The sequence below is a fragment of the Amblyomma americanum genome, chromosome 1 (assembly GCF_052857255.1).
Source record: "Amblyomma americanum isolate KBUSLIRL-KWMA chromosome 1, ASM5285725v1, whole genome shotgun sequence".
NCBI classification, from domain to species: Eukaryota; Metazoa; Arthropoda; class Arachnida; order Ixodida; family Ixodidae; genus Amblyomma; species Amblyomma americanum.
Genome location: NC_135497.1, coordinates 170,319,215 through 170,343,415, shown reverse-complemented (window position 1 = coordinate 170,343,415; position 24,201 = coordinate 170,319,215). Strand labels below are relative to the sequence as shown.

General features: G+C 46.8%; 1 pseudogene; it reads left to right on the top strand.

Annotated features, from left to right (window-relative positions):
• Positions 1-276: 276 nt before the first annotated feature.
• On the top strand, positions 277-428 carry LOC144116754 (U2 spliceosomal RNA; annotated as a pseudogene).
• Positions 429-24,201: the final 23,773 nt, after the last annotated feature.

Genomic DNA, 24,201 nt, shown 5'->3' with positions numbered 1-24,201 from the left:
TGCCGTTCAAATTTATTTTCTAGAAACAAAACGTATATCATCATAAGTTTCGTACTGCCCATACCATCATGAGCTTTCGTATTAGGGTGATTCCTCTTCACAATTCCTACATTTTTTTCTTTTTTCTTTTTCCCTCCTTTTTTCTTGTACTCACTCCTATGCCTAAATTTAAGCTTCTTAGACCCCCTAACCACCTGCAACCACCTCTGTCACGGAAACTGAGTTGTCCAATTTCTTAGGTCATCCTATTCTTGCCACAAGCAATGTACAATACAAATAGTCACTGGTTATGGCCAATCCCCGTAGAGTATCTGTTACGGGTCCAATTAGACTTATTTTTGGAAATGTGGCGGAGAGTTTGAAGAATGCTTTACTCCCGCCACCGGTTGGCCCGGTATTGCACTACCTCCGGGATCGGCCTTGTCTTTAGCGCGTCTTTACTATCCTGTCTTTCTATCCCCTCTTTCAACTCTCCTTCTATCTGCACGTGATAGCGATTGTGGCTCGGCTTGAGCCATTGAGCAGGCCTGTGCACTTTCCTTCCTTTCTTTCTTCCTGGAAGTAACAGACAGACAGACAGACCCCTTAGTGGGTATGTGTCATTTTGTGAGGTAAACAACAACAACAACTGGCAGTTAAAGACGCGGGATGTTTGCCTGTGGCGATGACCAGCAATACTCTTCTGGGATATCATGCAACTGATATTGAAAAACATATAAATTTGACACTGCATTCTGTGCGACATCCCACTGCACTGCCATTTGTTGATGAGCCCTTAGACGTGTTTTTTTTTCTGATTAGACTACCCAGCTTCTGGTAAACACGCATGATGGACACACATTGTGAATCGATTGTTTCTGCAAAAGACCACTTCAGTAGAATGATTGTTCATCTAAAGGAAGTGTACACCCAGATAGTTCGAATCGGGGTGGTACTCACCCTTAGTGCTATGCTCTTCGTTGGCTTTTTTTCTGCTGCTTGGTTGCTTAGGTCTTGGCGTAGGGGTGCGCAAACTCTATAACAGAAGGGACGACACAGGATGACAAGCGTAAACTTTCATCGAAAACTTTATTTTAAACTGCGTGTTTTTTATAAGTTACTTACCTAGACATAAAATCAGAAGGCAATGAAGATGTGAAAAAAGCAAGTAAGCTTAGGAAGCGTTTGACTGAGGTAACATTTCCTTGCTTTCTGTGCAGATAGAAATACTTTTCCTTTTCATTATCCATGGCCAAGTTTATTCGCCACAGTTGCCGTGGCCCATGAACTTTGGATAGTTTGTGCATGAGATGTTTGTTTGGCGTTCTTTCATGACTTGACGGCCTTGCAGAAGGTGGGTGGCTTTCTGGAAGTTTTCATTTACAGCAGATTGGGACCATTGCTTCATCCTTGAATGGCGTGCGGACAATGGCACTTGTAGGCTTTGGATCTGAGGCTGAGCTTCACGCTAAAGATTGTATTTTAGCTCTGCAGGCCTGAGATCAGCTAATTTGCTCCGAAGTAACCCTTCAGACCATTCGACAGTTGGGAAGAAAGGCAGCGGCACTTCTACCACTGCGTTTGCTGAAAAAATAGCACACATCCCTAGTGAGAAAGAGCTTTTATGAGGAAGTCAGCTGCGTTTTTGTCGGCGAATACTCTGCAACAATAATGATGTCTACGTGCGAGAAAGTAGCCAGAAAATTGAATAAAGAAAAACGAAGTGTGTAAAGGAAGAGAAGTATGACGTGATCCTGTACCACCGTGGGATGGCTAACGGCCACTAGATCATCTGGATGGTGTGGTGTCAACGTCCTCATTTCGGTCGGGAATTTTGGTAAGCTGAGTTCCTTATTGAAAAATCAAGAATCAAAGCAAGCATAGAAAGTACCAAAAGATGCATGTGGCGCAATTCTTCTGCAGGTTTTATTTCCCTGAGAGCTTGGGTTCGTTTCTAGGCAACTTTCAGTGCCAAAGTTGCTCTGATAGTTCCACTGTGTATCTGAAATGTTCTGTCGACCGCCGCTTGGGCCGCTTCAAACGATAAGCCACATTCTAAACAATCTGAGGACTGCATTTGGCTCATACTTTTCCTTGCCTGGCTCTAGCTTTCCTTGGCTAGAGTCATTCTACACTCTGGAAGGAAGCAAATTGCGTCATTGAAGCGTCTATCACGCTGCATTATAGGGCAGAGCTCATCAAGGGAGGATTTAAAGCGAAGGCGGATGGAGAGCGCCCACCGTCCTTATCTGAAGAAAAAATATCAGTGGCCCGACCTCGACGTCCGGTTCCCGAAGGATGCGTTCAAGCGACACTTCTCACAAAGACACATCGCAGAAATCTTCCTTAAGTAGCATCGTGATGATCGCCAGTGACGTTAGAATAACTACAATCATTTAACGGCCGTTATTAACCGTCGGTTACAGCCGATATTTTTCCATCACTGTCAAGCTTCCAAATAAAGACGGCTGATTGTCTTTCTCATGCTGGCCAGTGCGATAGGCTGATATGCGGATATGCGCAGAGAGAGTGACTGGCGGTCACCGATTGTGACATCGGAGCTCATTTCCATCACCTGCGTGGGACCGGAAAGACACCCTAGACCTTAAAACTGACCTCATGCATTTATCATTGCATTCATAGACGCAGAGTGTTCCTATCCAGAAAAAGAGCCCAGGATCGCATCTCTAATACGCCGTTAAACAAGGAGGTTAAACGGGGGCAAACACGAGACGTGCGCGCTTCATATTCTCGGCACTGACATTCCTCAGCGCTGGGCGACGGCCCGCGCAAAATGTTTGCGATGAAAAATTAAGAGCTCCAGGGCACGCGTAGCCACCGAGAGACCACAAGGACCGGCCACCACGTGTCGCGAGAGGCCGCGAGCGCGAGCTGCGCCTGTGGCTCGTGCACAATTCAATTCCAGGCCATACCGGAGTGAATGCCCGCTTTCACAGGCAACCCGACTTACGGAGCTCGCACGCTTCGTTAAAAATGTAGCGTTTTGGTTTAGCATGCGGATCGGCTTACGTTGGCCATAAAATAGACTGGTTGAGTTCCAGTGTGTATCCTAGACGTCCACAGACCCCCGCGGTCACAAACGCGTCAGATCAAGAACGCATTCATAAATCGGGAACCATGCGTCCTTCGTTGGGGCTCTTTACAAGTTGTATGAAATTTCGGCAACACACAGAAAGAAGGGTGCCTTAATGAAATGTAAACGCCGCCATCACTTTCACATCGTCCTGACAAAGAAATTTTCTGGGTTCGTGCTGCGCTTAAAGCGCATCCTATTCCCTTGATGTGAAAGTCAGAACGAGAAAAAAACAGAATAAAAATATATACAACAGTAGCGAACAGCTACACGGAATATGATGAACTTTGTGAACGTGTTGCATGTACTGTGGTGAACTACATTTGCCTTTAGGAGCTGGAATATCTTCACTTTCATATTTATCGAAGCCCACCCATGTCTCGCGCCCTGACGAATTCCGGCATCAAAACGTTGTGACATTTGGCTACGAACAGGTGCTTTGTTTGTTTCTTATAAATGTTCCTTTACTCTGATTACCTTCTTACTCGACTTCCTAAGTCGTAATTCTGTTATGTCATCGAATGAGCACGTACTTCGGAATTTTATCATTAGTGGCCGTGACGTTGCCTCAACCAGCACCGCCGATATATGGCAGATGAAAGTCGCGAATATAAATGTAAAGGACTATAGTGGGAACTAAAATGCGTTTTAATCAAATAAGAGAAAAAGGATAAAACTGAGACACGAAGTCTGGCCAGAAGTTCAACCGTGGGAGTAGACAAAATGCCAAGGCTTCTCGAGGTGTGTGGCGTGCATATTCTTGAGGCGTTCACTTAATAGCTAGCTTCTTCAGAATCTGTGTATACTATCCACTGAATCTAATTGTGTTTTTGTCTTTTTTGTAGCGATAGCTACATTACGGTAGCATTTCGAGCCTTCAGCGTGGCAGCACAGCCACCCTGTGGCTGCGCCGCCACACTGTCACGTGGCTGGTCACGCGGTTCGGAGCAGCTGCCGTTGGCGCGGCGCCGTGGCTGATCACGTGGTTTGTCACGTGGTCGGTCACGTGACCAGATTCCACTCGGCAAGCTGTACCTATCGCGTCAACCCAGGAGCTAAACCACCGCAATTTTTTTGTATATATATATGGTTTGCGGTTTATGGGGGATTTAACGTCCCAAAGCGACTCGGGGCTATGAGGGACGCCGTAGTGAAGGGCTCCGGAAATCTCGACCACCTGGGGTTCTTTTACGTGCACTGACATCACACAGCACACGGGCCTCTAGAATTTCGCCTCCATTGAAATTCGACAGCCGCGGCCGGGATCGAACCCGCGTCTTTCGGGCCGGCAGCCGAGCGCCATAACCACTCAGCCACCGCGGCGGGCTATATATATATATATATATATATATATAGATATATATATATATATATATATATATATATATATATATATATATATATATATATATATATATATATATATATATATATATATATATTACCAGATAAGTTAAAGGAAATGAGGGGGCCCGTTTGACAAACTTACGAAGGGAGCCAAAAGTCACCGAAACCAAGGTGCATAGGGGAATGTTTTTTTTTATATGTTGTGCTTATCAGTGGGATATTATAGTACTTAGATTAATAAATCGCTTAAAGAAAATTACTTATAAAGCAGTAGAAAAAACAACCATGCCGCCGGTGGGATCCGAAGCCACGACCTCCGAATATCGCGTCCGGTGCTCTTACCAACTGAGCTACGGCGACGGCTGTCCTATCTGCTGCTCTCGTGGGTATTTATGTTCATTGGGTGTAAGTGAACCTTGAGAGTGTTCACCAGCGCCACCCTCGACCATAGCGGCGGACATAGCACGTCCTGTAATACCGCGAGCGTGACGTGGAACGTCATCTAACGGCGAGGGCGGAAACTGTGCGCGAGCCCTCTTAAGCTACCTATGGCATCGAGACTGCCAGAACCGAGACCCTCGTTAAGCTATTAGCAGATAAGTTAAAGGAAATGAGGGGCCCGTTTGACAAACTTACGAAGGGAGCCAACAGTCACCGAAACCAAGGTGCATAGGGGAATGTTTTTTTTATGTGTTGTGCTTATCAGTGGGATATTATAGTACTTAGATTAATAAATCGCTTAAAGAAAATAACATAAAGCAGCAGAAAAACAACCATGCCGCCGGTGGGATCCGAAACTAGCCCCATGTATATATATATATACATGTGTGTTTGTGTGTGTGTGTGTGTGTGTGTGTGTGTGTGTGTGTGTGTGTGCGTGCGTGCGTGCGTGCGTGTGTGTGCGTGCGTGCGTGTGTGTGTGTGTGTGTGTGTGTGTGTGTGTGTGTGTGTGTGTGTGTGTGTGTGTGTGTGTGTGTGTGTGTGTGTGTGTGTGTGTGTGTGTGTGTGTGTGTGTGTGTGTGTGTGTGTGTGTGTGTGTGTGTGTGTGTGTGTGTGTGTGTGTGTGTGTGTGTGTGTGTGTGTGTGTGTGTGTGTGTGTGTGTGTGTGTGTGTGTGTGTGTGTGTGTGTGTGTGTGTGTGTGTGTGTGTGTGTGTGTGTGTGTGTGTGTGTGTGTGTGTGTGTGTGTGTGTGTGTGTGTGTGTGTGTGTGTGTGTGTGTGTGTGTGTGTGTGTGTGTGTGTGTGTGTGTGTGTGTGTGTGTGTGTGTGTGTGTGTGTGTGTGTGTGTGTGTGTGTGTGTGTGTGTGTGTGTGTGTGTGTGTGTGTGTGTGTGAACTGTTTATGTGCACTGGTTTGTTTCAAGTATGTTGATTAATTTTATGCGGATTCTTTCTGCATAGTCGATGACTGAAGTTGTGTATTGTATAAGGCCTTGCGTGTGAGTGAGAATTTGAGTTACAGAATCATTTATTAAGGACTCCATCTCTTTCAGGATGAAAAAGTCATTATCGTAAAAAAATTCTTTCCACAGAAGTCAGAGTATTTCAGCCGAGTATTAAGGTTCAATCGGTGTGCGATTACCATGAAAGAGCCAGATAATTTCTTTAGGGTGCGAGATCCGCCGGAAGATGTTTTACGGCCTCATGATTCACGTGAGACCCCTTTCGCTGCATGAGCTCAGGTCTATTTTCTATTGCGTGAGTTAAAGGTTAAAGTTAAATGCCGGCTGGGACTGGCGCTAAAACAGTCCCTATTGAAGTCGAGAGAACACCTCAGGAACCGCCCGGCCACGGTGCGTTTGGTGCTTAAGAGTAATGTCGGAAAAGACTTGTTCCATTACAAGTGCTGCGTTGGAAACCATGTTATCCAGTTGCAAAACGCAACAAGAATTTGGCATAGCTGAGCATGTACGATAGATAAGTGGACCGCGACCTTCATGTAATTGTATACATAGATCACTTTTCTCTGCACATTATAATAAGCCGGATTAAGTGCACTGCCGCACAAAGTGTTCATTCAGTGAAGTCCATTTCTTCGCTGAGTCGCCCTACCTGTCGGCATTCTTTTTTAGCATCAAATACTTAAACAGAGAGAACTATTCTAAGGAGAGGAAAAGCATATAAAGTTATAAAGTTATATGTTTATCTCGCCGCATAATGTCATTGACACAACCTATGGTCTCAAACCAGACAAAGGCCCTTAATCATCCTGAAAGCGGGTTCCACGTGCCCTGCTACCCGTTTTGCAGGCGCCTGCTGATAAAAAGATTTCAGCTTCTACGCTGAGTCCCTTCACCTGCTTCCTCGCTCCGTTTAAGTGAATGTCATATCGGTAAACGCGCTTCCTGAGCCCGCGAGCACCAATCCAATTTTGATTGTTCAGATGGAGGCTTTTCATCTTCCGCCATCATTTCGCCCCTTCACGACTCGTCGTGCCCACATTACGCTAACTTACAGAAGTATGTAGAACAGTTGCACTATATACCTTCACTACGTAAGCAAAGTTGTTTTTTCTGCCTATTTCTTCCCGTGCGCGTGACACAGTAAGCTGACGTGCTGTGACATTTTCCAGAGTGCACGTTTTAATTTTAGTTCAGGCTCAGGATTGGCAACAGTAGCCGGTTTCTTAAGATTTCTTGACATCCATGTTTCGTCGTGCGAGCAGTCAAAGCCATTAATATTTCCACGCAAACAGTGACGTGCAAGCGAGCGAAAAAGTTCTACTCAACAAAAACGTTCCGTCTGACTGTTTCGGCTACGAAAAACGTCGAAACAGGAAGGCAGCCAATTGGGCGATTGTCATTTGAATCCACGGGAAGCATCAAACACGGAAATTAGAATGTTCGCGGCATTTCTCAACGTTTCTCGACAAAGTGCCAGCCATTAGCGCAATCTGATGTTTGTGACACTGACGCGTGCACAAGCAAGACATTGTATTTACCGGAACAGCACTTTTCGCTGCACAAAACAGCTCGTGGACCCTATGGTGCATTTCGAGAGCTTTGAACATCTCTATTATGCCATCGCCTTCTTCCTGGCCACTGCGAGGTCTTACTTCAATCTCTACCGCTGAGTGACGTTTCTTGAGAGAATTTCATGCCAGATGTCTTTATCTCAAGTTCCGCGGAGGAGTGCCAGAGCTGCGCTGTTGTTGACTGCCCAGCCCGGTCGCCACGCGCGATGCGATGGCGCGCTGGCCACAGTGTGCTTTTAGCCTATTATTCCCTGAAAATTTTCTCTTTCGTTGCATACAAAATGTGCGGCTCAACATATCTACTTTGTACCCGATCAAGCTGAGCAGGTCTGTGTGCATAACAGTACAGAGAATAAGCAAACGGGTTATTATACTCCCGTGTGCCAACTCATTTGCTAAGTAAGCCAATAACCTCTATGGTCCTGCGTCGGATAATATCAGTTTTTTTGCCCCCATGTCGAACCTATCAGGGGATTACTAGTCCCATTATGTTGCAATTAAGACAGCAAAGTTCAATTTGCATGATGAAAGCTTCGTTGTGTGGCAAGAAAGTCGCTTAACCAGTCTACCTAAATCCTGATGTTTCTTCCCTTCCTATTCTGTCGGACAAACTAGACATTTGAAAGGACAGCAGCGCATAAAATGATAGGTACGGAGACGAAATGGAGACAGGAAGTCCTTGTCGTCCTGTCTCCGTCACTGTCCTTTTTTGCGCTGCTGTCCCTTCAAATATGTACCAAAACGCCCAATTCGCCACATTAAACTAGGCATAGTTTTCTGGAGGTTCTGAGCAGAGCCGTTAAATTACTTCGATGTATTTTATGGATGGTAATAAAAAAATGAAAAAAAAAACAATGATCATTCACTTAAGTTAGTACCAGAAGGGACGAATAATGCACTATCTGATAGTCCTTGCTTCATACGATACCGAGAGTGCTTTTCTTCAAACTGCTTCTTCAACTTTTCTTCAAGTTGCTCAAACTGCTCCAAGGGATTCATCTCTATCCCAGTGCGCCCCCCCCCCCCCCCCCCTGTTCCAGTCCCACCTCCTATTTCTGTTGCGACTGACGCCTTACTCACAGTGCGCCAGAAACATGGCTCTATTGATAGAAACTTTAAAATTGCCCAGTCAGCATATTTACGTCTTACAGAGTTGGAGGTTCGTGCACGGTAAACAAGACTGAAAAGGCTTTTCCTTGTAGTTTTCCTGCACGCGCCTTTCGAGCTTGCTTTGTCGATCTTGAAAGACAAGTAGCAGAAAGGCGGACCACCTTCGCGCGCCTCCCTGTTTTGAGTTCGCAACCACCTCGCAGAACAGAAGGAAATAGGAGAACCACAGCTATCCTATCCCTTCGGTTTTTGTACAGAGCGCTTTCTTTTCGCAATTGACTTGCAGTACGTTTACTGTTTACCACGTGATCAAGAATCCTGAGCACAGTCGGTGCTCATAAAGTGCTGCTAATCCATACGCCAGTGTCCTAAGCGGATGGATTGCACTCCAAGCTTGTAAAATTCGCTCTTCGATGTTGACACCTGCCGACTCGAGATATCTGGTGCGTAATGTGACGTGATGTTCCTGTGGAATGAAGTTCAAGAGAGCTACGGTCGGTCAAGCGATTCTCCCAATTCTGACTGCCAACCACATATTGTTTCCGCCTTCATCATATAGGTTCCTGTGACAACGCAATCCGAGTGGGCTGTCCTTTCGTTGACTTGAGTGCGCGTGTGAGATATGGCACTGCGATTGCACCATCCAATTGATGCCAGCAGGTTCCCTCCAGTTACAGCGCGCAGCAGAGTATGCAATAGGGGCCGCAATTCTTTCTCGATGTACACGAGCGCTCTGCTCTGGCTATCACTCTTGGGTAGGGTAATTACGAAGAACCGCTTCTATTGTATTGCAACGTCTAATTTGTAAGTTGCTGGCGTATGTATGCTGGTAAGGCGATATACAAACGGACGCAGATAACGCTGCTTCTGTCGTCATAGAACTGGCTTTAAAAAGTGTTGTCGACGCCATATTTCGCGACGTACGACAGTGCTTTCCGAAAGTCGCGTTGACCTCATTCTCGCACGATTTCTTGTGGGCCCTTTTCAAAAGTGTCGCCAGGAGCACTCACAGTTTCATGCAGCATGCATCGCATAGCATCAGAAAAGTAACTTGCTCGGTGACACACGTACCGAGACGACCTACGGAACGAAAGTATCCCCTAAATGGAACTGATTGCAGCTCGACGCATATCTCACAGCTTACACAGATCTATAGCTAACTTCCATCAGTTGACGTACCAGGCGCTTCTTACAGTAGCCCTCAACTTCTTCCAGACCTGATGGCGAAGCTATATAGGCGCATAGTCACGTTAGAGAAACTATAATATGAGTCGCTGAGTAAGACCTCCGAAGTAGGGGTGTGTTTAAAGGTTCAGAGCTATCCTCAAATCTCTAAATAATGACAGGTACTGTTTTTCCCAACCCTCAGTAGTACATCGAGAACCAAACGTAAGCCTCTTAAAGAGCACAGGCCAAAGCTCTTGTTTTTGTTGACTTCTAATGGGCCACGTAAACAACCAAACAAAAAATCTAGCAAATGATTTCAGTGAGCAAGCCAACGGCACTCTACTCTTCGGTAAAGCAGAGATAACTTATTAAAATTTCTGGCTAGGGTGAGCAGCAGCACGCGTCAGCTGTAAAGGTGCTCTACTGAAGTGGACAAAGGCAGAGGGGGTAATGAAGACTTAGCCTTTAATTACCTGTCAATTTTTTTTTCGGTGCACTTTTCATTTAACTGACAATTGCACTCGCAGTGATGCCTGATGCATAAAAGCGACTGGTAGCTGCTGTGCACCGTCACTGCAATAGGCTGGTGGGCTTCAGAAAAGTACCACAATAGTTCATCAAAGAGTTTATAACCAGCTTAACTTTATCGGACGGCAGTATGCCCATGGCAATAATTTCAGCTGCCATGTCTCCACGTTTTTATCGGCTAAATGACAACATCAAGAAAAACTTTAAAAAGCCTGTCAAAACTTTTTACCTGGGCATGACGTGAGTCCCATTAGTTTACCCGCAGGAGCGGGCGCAGCAAAGCCGCACCGAGAGTGGAAACAACGTACGGGGCACTGATAAAAAAGCTGTGTGCATGATGAGGTGTACTTCCTTGAAGACTGAGTAAAATTCAAACAACGAAGGGTAGCATTATATAAGAGCCACAACAAATCTTGAAACTCGCCGCCTGAGAATACGGCATATGAGTTTGTACAACATCCCGCGAGGCAAGCCCAAACAGTCACAAGAGCTCAACTACGCATACGCAGGGGTACGGCCGCCTTTAATGAAAACTGGACTTGTTTGCCAGGGTGCCAGCTTAGCGTGCTTCTCCCGATAAAACGGCTGAAAGTGACATGCCGACGTAAAGCACACTCGCAACACTGGTACAAGCACGCACACGCGAAGCGCTATTTACCGAGGAGTCTCTCGTTGAGGCCTGCGTCCCACGGGAAGATCGGAAGTGGCGCCTTAGTTGCGCACGACGTGCAGGCGGCGCTTGCTCAAGGGTCAAGATCGTCGCGCTGCTCGAGGCACGAACCGGCGCGTAAACAAAAAGCGCACCCATCCGAAAAAACCGTGGGACGATGAGCAGCGGCTGCATGCGCAAATCACGTATGTTTGTGTTCTCATACATCACGCTCTCTTGGGGCACGACAGCGTACTTGGTCGATGCGCTGGACGCGCGTAAGTGGGAAAAGAGTGGTAGCGAGAAACGCCGGTCGAGGAAGACGACGGGGGAAAGAAAAAAGGCTTCCAGAAATTTCGGCCTCCTCCGCAGCGATCAAGTGCCAGCTCTAGCTGTAACCCGCCCTACAACGCTCAATGAGAGAGCCCATTGTAAGGCCCGCAGAAGCCGTGACTACCTTCATCACGTGGCTCTGTGCTACACGTCCTCGAGGGCACCCGCTCATCGGCCTCTCTGGAAAACAGTCTCGTTGGACCCGACATGAAAGCCGTAGCTTTCGATGACCATATGGCTTACACCAGAGAATGTCACGTGTATAAAAAAAGACACACATGCCTCAGAGGACCCACTGCTTTTAATATTCCTGTTAGCAAAATAAAGCTTACACAGCTTGTATGGCTCCCTGCTTTCAAAACTAGTTTTACAGGCCTTTTCTTTATGTAATGAAGCAAGGTCACCCGTTTCGTGTTTACCTGCAATGGTATGTACCATGAAAAGTCATAGTTTTTAGCAAGCGCTTACTTGCGATGAGTATTAATCATGCCTGTGCTCTGCCGTCGAGCATTAAGCATCCTTTCTTTATACGCACACACGCTCTTTCAGATTTCAGAGAAGTGCGTTGTTTGCATATAGCAAATCGCTGAACCAAGGGGGAACATTCAACTCGTGAATTCGCGGATAGCCTGTTGCACGGAGGACATTAAAAATATGCCTATTTTATGCGCCGACAGGCACGCATATCGCAAGCCTAAATAGTTAGGACCACTTTGGGATTTACTGAGTATAGTGCACTGACCCATTGTGACGAAGCACAAATGGTATAGACGGCATTGTATGAGTGAACAGCGCTGAAGAAGACAGAGCAGAAAGATGAGAGCATCCAACGCTAGTGAACAGCACCAAGAACGTTTTGGGCGTGTTTTGGATTGCGCTATCATCTTCGCGCTGTTCGCTTATACAATACTGTCCAGCCAACTACCCCAAATTGCTATTCTTGCTATTCGTCATAGCAGGGCTACTCTTGCTATCCGTCGTAGCAGCAGCGGAGACAAGTGCGCTCTAGAACAAAGGTTTGTCCAGGGAAATCGGACGGCCTTCTTAACCAGAATTTTTTAAGCGGAAGTGATATCACTTAGGTTGCCTGCTATGGTACCTACAATGAGCCTCTAATGAATTCTTGCGATTTACTCACGAAAACTCTGGTTGGAACCTGTTCCATTCTCCGTATATGGTATGCATGAATCATCGCCTTCTGCAATGTTCGAACACGTTCCTTAAAATTATCAAATGGAATTATACTAATCCACTACCTACTACTACCACTACCGGGCAACTAATCCACTTTAATCCACCTTAATCTTTTTTTCCGGCGTGGGCCTACTTACTAAATTTTGGGGTTCTTTGTAATTTGGGGGGCGGGCCAAATTCAAATTTTGGGGAAATAAGCGATGTCATATGATTGGTGCAATGGTGGTCACGAGGTACTAATGACGACACGACCCTCTCAGCCACATTCATAGATCTCGGAGAGTCCTCAGGCCACTACTTGCTCTGCGCAATGGTGCAGAGGTTCAGCGATGCATCGCTGCCCCTGCAGGTGGCTCTTTCAAACAGATCCGCCGGTGGGGCTTGTGAGACCAAGGATTCTCTTCTCGAGCCCTCGTAAGTTTCGTGCACAGCGCCATGATGGGCACGTTACAACTGCATTGTATTTGGCAACAGGGGGCAGTCGGCTCGCTGTCCGGTGGGCAGGTTGTGATGACGTCACAAAGTCACGTGACCTCTCTCGACCACACAGAATGTCGAGACAGAGAAACTGGAAATTTTTTTGTGAGACGACACTCTAAATGCTATTGAATTTATCATTTCTGATTAGCTCTGCGTTGCTACTGTAGCGGCTATCCTGTTACAATCACAATTGGCAAGTATCCAACTTAGTGACGCATGCTTCGTGCCAAAGGCCGCTCTCTCGTTTTCCTTTTTCCGTAAACAGAAATATCAAAGGATCCGGCTAGATTTTTGTCTGTCTGCAAAAAAAAAATATCCTGCCGGATTACACTTTCATGCGTTTTTCTGGCGCGCTCGAAGTTTCTTAAATTATCTATACATAATATATGGATTCCCTATCTCTGTTATTTTTTTAAATCCATGGCCCTAAACCCTTTAAGCTCGAGTCTTTGAGCCCTTCAGGCAAAGTGCTTTCCGAGTAAATAGAAAAATAAATTCAGCTTTTTCTTTTGTCCGCACGAGGTCATGATGTAGATACGAGCGTTTCCATTTGACGTGATATTTTCTCGTCAATCGTGTTTGCTCATATCGAGCTGGTTCTCCTGCTTCGATTTTCCCGTCTCAATCTTGTCCTGGAAGCCGAGTGGCTGCCTTCCGGTGCTTACAAATCCCTCGCTCGGAAAGATTGCCCTGGTGTCTCCCTCTTTGGAATAGTCTTTGGAGCGCAGGAACAAGGCCGCTGGCCACATGCAACAGAAATGCGCAGGAAAGTCTTTTCATTTATCTTCAGCTGGGTTTTGTGCGAGGAAAAGCATCTGGCTATATTTTTCCATATTTCGTTTAGGCTCTCGAATCGTTTCCAGTTTTGAGCAGCGCAAAAGTTCACGACCGCCCTTAAAAACTGGATGACCAGCGATATTTGAAAAAAAAAGGGGCGGGAGGGAGGGGCGGGCAGGGAAGCTGGAGGACAAAGGGTGGAGGGGAGGGGAGGGGCATCAGCTGACGCTGAATCTCTCCCGCAGTGTAGATTTATAGCGCATAGCGGGCAAACCGTATTACCCCGAGGTGGCCCTTTGGATGTGGGGCGTATATTTCTTGCAAGTTGTCTTGCCGCAACGCTTCTTGTTACGCTCAGTTTGTCGGGAGAAAATTTTTCAGATTTTGACTTACGCTTGCGGTCTCACCTATATGGGCCCAGGTCACAAGATGGCGAAAGTCGGTTTATTTGTAAAAACAGAAGACTTAGTTCTTTTTTTCTTCTAGCATTTATTTTAGTTTATTTTAGTCAAAAAGTAAAAGCTACTTGTATCTGCTTTTTTTAAAAGTAAGGCCCATTTGATTAAACAACCGAGTACTTTGTATATTATGGCAGTTCAATAATTCACCTTTCATTTTTCATCCCTTATTTTCTTCGGACAACTTTTCAGTACTTCATCAATCGTACTTCCTTTTCCAAAATGGAGAGGGAACCCATGTAGCGGGGTGGAGGGGGCGGGTGGAGGTCATCTTTTGAAGCTTCTTACGCGACCCTAATTGTGGAACTATGCGCCGACGCAGTGCTTGTACTTCTCTCTCACAGAGTAATGCCTGCAAAGCTCTCTGGTGTGAAATCTTCAGACAGCTCTAAAGACGTGCGCAAGGAAAACAATTGCCCACGCCGGCTAGGCATTCAGACTCCTTGTAGAAACAGCGCGTTCCGTGTGTGCACATTACATTTTATTCATTAGCTCAGTTCGCTGAGATAGGTTCACATTCTAAATTGAGTCTAACTCCATGATGCTTTTTACCCATCGTCTGAACGTGCGCTTCGCCACTGCGTACATGAAAAAAACACCGCTTCAAAGCGAGTAATCACGATGGAAGGCACCTGAGGATTATAGCCGATCTATTACATAAAGAAGACTCCGTTTATCTTACTTTCATTGAGGTAATTCGTCTTTGAGCTTGATCGTTTGCTCGCTATCGTTTCTTTGATCTTCAATCTAGGAGAAAAAAGATTACATTTGCCAGCATCCGGCCTCAAGCAGTTTTCTTGTTTTTTCGGCAAGGTACATTTCCTAATGAAATTCCAGGCAATCCTACTAATGGTCTGAGAACGTCTGCGTGGAAGATATCACTTATTTGTCTTGTGGAAATCTGAACGGTCTAAAAAAAGGGGATTTGATTCCGACGATGCGAGATACGTGGAGCTACATAGTTGTTAAATGTAAAAGCTCTACGCTTGTCGGCTTGTTTCCTTTGCGCCGACGTAAACCTATGATAGCGAGCCCAGACCTAGCGTGATTGTTATTTCAGACGAAACAGCACTTCTCCTTTCACTCCTCTTCGCTAAAAAAAAGAACTATCGCTAACAAAAACCAGTGCGCGCCGCAGACAGTAGGGCCGGCCTCAACTACCCAAATTGCACCTGATTCACCGCTGGCAGATTTCATCGCTGGCAGAAAAGAACGCCTGGGAGGTGGGCGTCCTTACTCTAAGGAAGCCATCGAATCTTTATGACTGAACACCTATGCGGCACACTGAAACACAGCTGTCATTACGCATCGACCGGTGCACACTACAAATTTGAGAATGAAAGATTTCTCTATGGTCTTTATCCTAATTAGCATTGCTTAATGAGCACAGCCCCTTCCTTTCTTTTCCTGTTGATAGTTTTAACCCTTCATGTCATACATAATCCGTGCGAATCCCATAACATGCGCTTAGTTCTCAACACGTGCATGTAACTCGCGGCAAGATTTATGCTCCCTACCCCCAAGGCTGTTTGCAGCATTTGCACAAGCGCCGTTCGTCTTGTTTCCTTTTTGAACTCGCTCGGAATATGAGGGCACACAAAATATAAAACCCTCACCAGTGCTGTATAAGCCGCAGAAACTTTCGGGAGCGAGGACACATCGCTGGACTAAATACGCCATTTAAAGAACCTCACTATCTCTCGCCGTTCTGACCCGACTCGCCCAACATTTGACTTCGATGTTGTGGCATTAAAGCCAGTGTGTTGCTTCGTTATTCCGAGGTCTAAGCCATCGCTGCAGGCGAGCGGCAGCTTTGACCGCGCGCAAGCATTTATGAGCACGCCAATGCACCTCATTAGGTAGACAGGAGGGAGGCCAGATGATTAAGCCCGGACAGCAATGCCGCCCCTCCCTCCGCACTGCTGTCTTCCATCCGCACACGCCGGCAAGCGCTGGCGACGCGCGGCATACTGCCCAGTGCCGCCGGTCGAGTGCAGGCCGCAAGCAAAACGAGTTTGGCCGATGCCGCGGGGTGGCGGGCTCCTTCTGCGCGTGGCATTTCATTTCACGATGCCCATTTCACGGAGGATTTGTGCAGCCCACGCAAGTGTTCGGAACGCGCTTGCGCTTGAATAAATTCGCCAGGCACTGTCGTAAAAACGGCGCATTATGAATGAAGCCCTCGAGGTCGGCGGAAGAAACTGTAGCGCCTACTATGCGAGTCCAAAGCATTCCTGCGTGTACAACAGCATTGTGGCATATATTTATCGTTCTTCATGCTTCGTTCCTCAAAAGCCGAAAGGAATAGCGTATGCGTCGCGGCGAGGAAGGCACGATGTGCGCAATTGCTTACGGCGTTTATCGGAAAATTATAGATTATGACAATCCCTTTGTGAAACTTGCACCCCGCAGGCGTGAAAGCCGCTTTAATATATAGTTGGCCTAAAGCACTGGAAAAACAAATAGCGAAAAAATAAAAAGAATGTAAGTCAACGGGGCTGATCGCATGAGTGTTAAGTTTCCTGACTCTACACTCCTAGGAGGTAGATGAAGAGGGAGAAAAATGGGAAGGAATAGTTGGACACTATAAACGATACAAAAACCGCGTGGTTCTGCTAAAGGCGTCCGCAGAGATAAGACGGCTTAGATATGAGCGATTTAACTCTGCGTCATCGGGAAAAGAGCCCTGAAGTTTCGGAAACCTCTTCTGGAAGGGCGCTTTCTGAGTTTTCTGCGCAGGGTCCGTTAGCCCTCCACTCGGCGCGCCCATTGCTTTCGGTGCATTGCTAGCGGGTGGAGCTTATTGGTGAGCTGTGCGCGGGTCGTTACTCAAAAGATTACGGCGTGACCTGCCTTGGCACTACTGTAGCGGCTTGCGCTAGCATCGAAGCCATACACACTGCGGCTGCGACTTGGGCCATGTATTTTGAATAACAGGCCATTTTTCAATGTGAACATCGTACGGCTAGTTATATTCACACCTTCTTGCTTAGTACCACTCAACGCTTAAGAGACAGGTGCTGGTACATTCGAGCAGTACAGTGATTCCTACATGCCACCGCAACGTTTTCGCGGCAGTTAGCCACAACTTCCTCGGCATTATTAGCTCGATGCCTTCTAAGGACATGGGTAGCCTCTGCCTGTCAAGGAGAAAGGTATCGTCAGTGAGCACCGGCCCTCACATCGACACACTAGAGGGAGATGACACCTTTGGGTGTATACTCTTAGTCTGGCAGCTGATGAAGGTATAGTACGCGCCCTCTCATCTCTGCGGTAAGGGTAAGGGCAAGCTGGTGATTAGGGACTAAAGTACTGCAACGCAACACTGAGAAAAAAAAAACACGGTACAGAGAGGGGAAACGCACAGTTGGAAGTCAGCGCTTATGTGTCTTGTCTCTATGCCGGTTTTCTTTTCTTTAGTACTTGAGTTAACCTCTAATCTCTCACGGTGTTGTCTGCAAAGCGCTCGGCGACCTCGCTGTTTAAATCACATTGCAGGCTTCTGCACTTTCTTCCGTACGCCGCGAAAGTTCCCGCCTGCGTCGGCGTTAGACACATAGCGTTGTCAGGCAGGATTTCAGACAAATTATGCCGGAACAGTAGACTATAGCAGCAGACAACTTTTCTTGGCTCTACAGCAGAAGCTATGAATGCGGGGCGATTTCTTCCGTACCTATGTGCTTGGATTTCTTCCGTACCTATGTGCTCAGCGTCCTAACTTCTACTGCTAGCCACAGGAAGTTGTCCATGGGAGCAACGAGAAAGCGTTCAAACAAAGAACTGCGTCATCGTATTTACTGAATAACAGAGAACAATGGAGTGAGTGAGTGAGTGAGTGAGTGAGTGAGTGAGTGAGTGAGTGAGTGAGTGAGTGAGTGAGTGAGTGAGTGAGTGAGTGAGTGAGTGAGTGAGTGAGTGAGTGAGTGAGTGAGTGAGTGAGTGAGTGAGTGAGTGAGTGAGCGAAAAACGTTACTGAGAAAATATATGGTTGTCTCCCGATAGGCGTGACCCCAAGTTGGAGACGTGTGGTGTAAATTGCTGTGCGAAGGCTGTTGAGTCATTCTGATCGGAACTGGCGGTTACACTTTGATTTTTAAAAAAATACCTTTATTGGTACTAACATAACAGTGCTGCCGCACGCAACACTGGATGGACGCTTCAAACTGCAAGAAACTTTATCTTTTACCAGAATTGAGCGCGTAGCTGCCAGGATGCCGAAACGCTGCTCACTAAACCAGTGTAATACACAACTGCCCGCTACAGCCGAGACAAACACGTTGGCCTGTTATCCTACAGTGTAAACTTGTAGCATAGTTAGGCGGCAGGCAGGCAGGCAGGCAGGCAGGCAGGCAGGCAGGCAGGCAGGCAGGCAGGCAGGCAGGCAGGCAGGCAGGCAGGCAGGCAGGCAGGCAGGCAGGCAGGCAGATAACTAAATGCGGGGAATTGCCACTTTAAGAGCTAGCGCACTAAAAACACTTGCTGGAATAATGCAACCTTCAAGTGGATGCTGAGAAATTGGCACCTTAATATCTCACCTGTTTATTGGTTAGTATGCTGTGTCCACGCAACGAGCGCTTGTGGTGGTGGATATACAGCAAATCCACTGGATATTACTGGCTTTGCTAAGCTTCTCTCGTGTTCTACAGAGCTTTCCTAGTTTCGAATGCGTACGTTTTGGTTGCGTAGAAAATAAAGTTGCAAGAAATCATATAGCTCTTTAGCATACATATATTCTTTGAAGAAATGGAAGTGAGCAGACATAAACGTCTCAGGGGCGGATGAATGCTCGCGCTAATCTGGAATGTGATTCTGTGTGCAACGAACTGAGTTTTAACATCTAAGCTCATCAGTGGATCGACTTGCCAATAACGTGGCTATACATTTCTGCGCGGCCGCATTTATTTATTTATTCATTTGCAAATACTGCAGGCCCTTCTCAGGCCCATGTAGGAGTGGATACAAGGCAGAAAAAAAATGACAATAGCGGATCGAACAAGGGAGACAGGTATACGAACAAATAAATACACAATACAATATCATCATTACAGAGGCATCACGGTGGGAATGATCTTGGATCAAGCTGGAGATCATGTTCACAAACACAGAAAGCTGTATTTACCATAGCCCCTTTGCCCTGCGTAGCCACTGAAGATTTTAGACTCCCCCACAAGCATTCCCTCTTCCTTTACAACCTTCCTTCCTTGTGTCGCTCTCGAGCAGCTAACAGCGTAATGTAAGTATGGTTTGAACATCATTCTCAAGGCAGGGCTGCATTGTAGCGTGAGCTACACTGGCCGAGGTTGAGTAGTTTTGCGTGGCTCCTGGACAGCTGTGATGGAGAGGAGCTGGAGAGGAGCAGTGACGTCACACGGCGCACAGCTGGCGCGCCGGATCCCCCGCCGCGGCGCGCGCCTCGCCGGTCTGCGCATTCCAGAGGAGTGAAGTCATAGCCGCGGCAGACGCACTGGCGCCGGCACGTGCCGAGCTGTGCGCCTCCGCTGCGCAGTAGCCAAGTCTGACGCCGCGCCGGAGCCGCTTGACAGCGCCTCTCATTTTGTTCGCATGCGCAGAGGTATCAGGGACGGTACACATATAGCGGGGCGTTTGCCAGTGTGGTATAGCCATGCAGAAGGAGAGCGAAATTGCTGCTCAGCGGCAATTGATGCTCAGCGGCTCAGGGTACCTCACGCTACGTATATCCTGGCATAGCCGAGCTAAGCCACTGCTAATTTTTTTCACGCTTTTCAATGGGTAGTGAAATATCAAAAATTGAGGTGTGTGTGTGTGTGTTTAAACAAGACTGCATTTGACACCGTTTGCTATATATTCCGATTTCACGAACACGAAAGTTTGCAAGCGGGAAAAACTGCGCGCCGGTTATTGACCGCGAGCCCCATTGCACTTTGCTTGTTTCCCTCGTTTCATTTAGTAGCCATTTTCCCATTGTCTACTGCCATAATCACCAAGTTTTGAACAAGCGTACCCTCTTAAACTTTTTTCACAGGCAGAATGTAGCGCTGTATAAATGAGCAGTGTGCAAGCTTTCCCACTATTGTATGGGTGGATCCTTGCGGGACATGTCGCGATACGCGTCTCTAATTGATCGTATCTGGCAAATGTGTTTTTTTAACCATCGATATTTACGTGGGAACCTTTGTATCTTTTCATGTGGATAATATTTTATCATTTAGCAACGACTGTATAAATGTGGATGCATAAGTCTAAAACATTACAGCTATAACCACGTTGCCATCCGCTTAGCGCGTCACGCAGCGATTCCAAAGTTCTGCACCTGCTCATATGGATATTGTTTCGTTGTAGCGGCTTTCGGGTGACGAAACTGTACTACCGCTGGGTATAGCAATTCATAACCGAGTTATTTACAACGCTAGTGTTCTACTGTGCCTTTGCGTTGTGCAAATATCTTCCGAAGTACAAGTCCAAGGCGCCAACATTTTACAGTAGAAAATTTCGGAAATCCAGTGGACGAGTTCTTTCAAAATATGCGTGCGTCCCAGCAACTTAATGCTTATTGAGAAACTTCTCTGAAATTCAGTATATCATCTCGGCTCAAACTGCATGTACCTTTGAATTCAGGGCATTGTACATTATTATGATGCCTCTTTTTCGATTACTTATACATTGCCAGCTTTCGGAAAAGTCTAATTTTTGTTTAATTTTTATCTCAACATCACACGTTAAGTTCTTCGGCCTGCCGTGTATATAGTGGGAATATAGGCGCTGTGTATTGCCTACGTGAGACACCACCTTTGTTTTGTGAGCATTTCAAGACTGATGTGTGTTTTTTTTTAACACCTGACCGAGAAACTACAAATGCCTTTTTTCGGCATACGACGGTCTGAAACTTCTAGAGGTTCCTTAAAATTTCCTTTTATTTTCACCTCAATGTTGAAGGATTCATAACTGCCGATTCAGACGTCGATACAAAAAGAATTCATTCCTGCACCAAGCCCCGAGTACATCGCTACGTTCTTGGAAAAATAAATTAAGAATGGCTGTTTGCATAGAAATAGTTTTGTTAGATGACAGTGTAATAGTAATGTAATTAATTTAAATAGTTGTAAAAATGATAGCTTTGTGAATAACGAGTCGGACCCGCCATTCAACATTATAGTTCTTAACGCGCGGATCAATGAATGGAGGCTACGTGACAGCTTTTACTGTATTTAGTTCATCGAAGCCAATGCCGCGTGGATTCGTTTTGGTAAAGAAAACAGTCGCTGCGCCCAGGCACTCTGCATGAGCCTCACGACCTTATTATTATTATTTTTTTTTGCAGAGTGACTTGCTTCGCTTTACTTACTTCGTCTGGGTAGCGCAGCCTGTTTTCTCGACGCTCGCTTTGTGACACAATGGCGCATAACTAAATTTCCGCTGCACGTCCCCTCACTAAAGAGGTAAGCGGATCGCTAATAGGTAACGCTTTGAAAGGACTGGACGGCGCTTAATTGCGCCAAGTCAAGGAAACGGGAACTCCTGATCTAATAATCCCACTGCAGCGTGATATATACACCAAATCTACAAAGAATAGTCGTCATGTTGGGAGAACAGCGAATAGTTGTGCTCGACGCATGTTTGCGCTCAGAAACTTCAGCAAACGCGTGTATATTGGCGTAGCGCCTCGCCATTGTACTGAGCAGGCTACCCCGGAGGCAGAAGTTTTTTTCTTTGTTCACACGCGCTTACGCAACTTTCTGTCCGCTGAAAGCAACGCTAGTTGGCCATCAAAGTATAGAGGGGAAAACTGAGCTCGACTAGAAACTGCCGCTGGCATCGGCATCTATTGTGTTCTTCCGACGCGGACGCGCAGCGATCGTCGCCCTCTTTCCTACTTACTCTGAAGCTCGAAGGTTTTCTTCATACCTTTTACATGCGTCTCCCCAAGAATTAGCTCCTCCGAACATGTGGTGGCTCTGATGGGCTCACTGCTCACCCAACCGATCGCTGCCACAGAGGGAGCGTTGCGTTCCTACCGTCGAGTGCACAATCGTTATGTCCACAGTTCGATTTAAAGTTCGGTGTGGAGAGCATTCGGCGCAAACATTTTTTGATACCAAACGGTAGGACTATTCGTAAATTAGGCTAAACTTTGACTGAAGCTGCCCATAGTCTTTTTTTATTTTTTGGAGGAAGGATAATGAAGGCCTATTCTCTGAAGAGCAAGAAGATAGGCGCGTTTGGGAAGGCGGTACTGCACCTCTCTGAGGACAAAGTGCGGTTCTCGCGGCATACCTGCTGTTTTTATTCCTATCACGCTCTGCGTTCGCACGCCTAAATTTCTTTTCGCTTTGCCTTGATCACGTGTTTTAACACGCGAACCTTGAGACGTCAAGTATTTATCTAAGCAAGGAAAAAATTACGCGGGGCGACCATCAAAGATGCTGCGAATTTAAGCGCTAGCTGGTCGCTTAGCTCCGCCTCCCTTTGATGCCGCTGATGAATGAGGCGTTTAGGCGTACAGCTCTACCATTCGAATGTTCCTTGTCTCAGAGAGTGTGGCGCATAGCGAGCACACAAATCCGAAAGGGTGGGCGTTGCCCTAACGCTAAGACGTCCAAGTGCATCATGGTTCACCTGTCCCTCGCTCTACGCTGATTCGGCTTCGCGGGCGAACACTCCCTCATCCCGGCGCCTTCGTCTCATCATCTCGGCATTGGCAGCTCGCACATCACGACCCTCTCGCCGCTGTCGCTTCACGGGCGCGCAACACCGGATCTTCACGTAGTCGTCACCCGCGCTCGCGTTCGCGACGACCTTAGCGAAGTTTTTCTGCCGCGTGCTGCTTCGCGCTGATCATCTTCGGTGTCACACTAGTGAGCGACTATGGGACGGCGGGTTCACGGGCCACGCATCACGAGCCGCGAGCCATGAGCAAGCGCCCCGCAAGCTGTGACATTTTGACGTCAGAATAAATTTTACAATGAGCGCTGAAAAACAAACACGCATTCTGTTATGCAGCTAACGCTGCACGAAGTTGACTAGGCACCAACGGCTGTCCCCATACCAGCATTTTTCCGCCCTTGCTCGCCATACTTGTGGCAGTGTGGCACAGCTCCTAGAATGGAAGTGCACTTACAGCGGATATAAAAGCTCGGCAGGAAGCACTGGCCAGAAGTTTCAGGCCCAGTGAGCAATGATTCTTGCATTTCGCAGAAGGCTTGAGTCATCGGCTGAATCGTTGGCCCAGTGCACAGAGGTCGCGAAGATGCAGACTTTGCCAAAATTTTATTTTATCGGTTCTCATTGATGCCAGAGTGCGAGGTAGCCGCTCATAAGTGCCTTCCTTTCGACCGGCTAAATATGCAAATTCTGAGAACTTTAAAACCGCGGATTGTGCAGTACGGCGCAAGACAAACCTGGCTGGGATTCGGTGCATTTGCGACTCGCGGTGGTGCGCTAGTTTCACAAACGTTGTTTCTTTCTGACACTTTAAGGAAAGACATTTACTTTACTAGTCGGTAAACAAGTTTCTCGACTGCTGCTGTGTCTTCTGCTGAATTTTTCAAGGACGGTAGCCTGCGCTTATGCTGGCGCGGTGGGGCAACAGGCGCTGAGCAAACGGTCGTGAGAAGCGCGCCCAACCTTTTTATTTGGAGGAGACTGCTCCTATCGGGTCGAAGACCCATTGCTTTTTGATTTACTTAATATGTGGCTCGGTGGTGATTTTATTTCAGATATGAAATTCCATTTGAAATTTCACACGAACTTTCATGCGCGATTTCGAATAGTTATATGCCAGGATCTTGTGTTCTAAGACATATATGAAGAGTAACTTATGTTTTGCTCTGGACTGACGTGCTTAGAAATTATTCCGCACACGTGTATGCACTGTTGCGTGCGCACTTCCGTAAATACCAGCACAAACATAGAACATAGCGCTGCTACACGAGTCGGGCTCTAATAGCATGGCGGGAACCGAGTGGTTAGTATAAGTCGTCCATCAAATCTGGACCCATGCAGTTTCTAAAACCAGAACTGACGTCAAAGCTAATCAGGATCCCAACGTATATACACTGTTGCCTGTACTTTAAACAGCTCTTTATTAGCCGGCGCCCTGAGAGATTGCCAGTCGCGATAGCCAACAATATATCA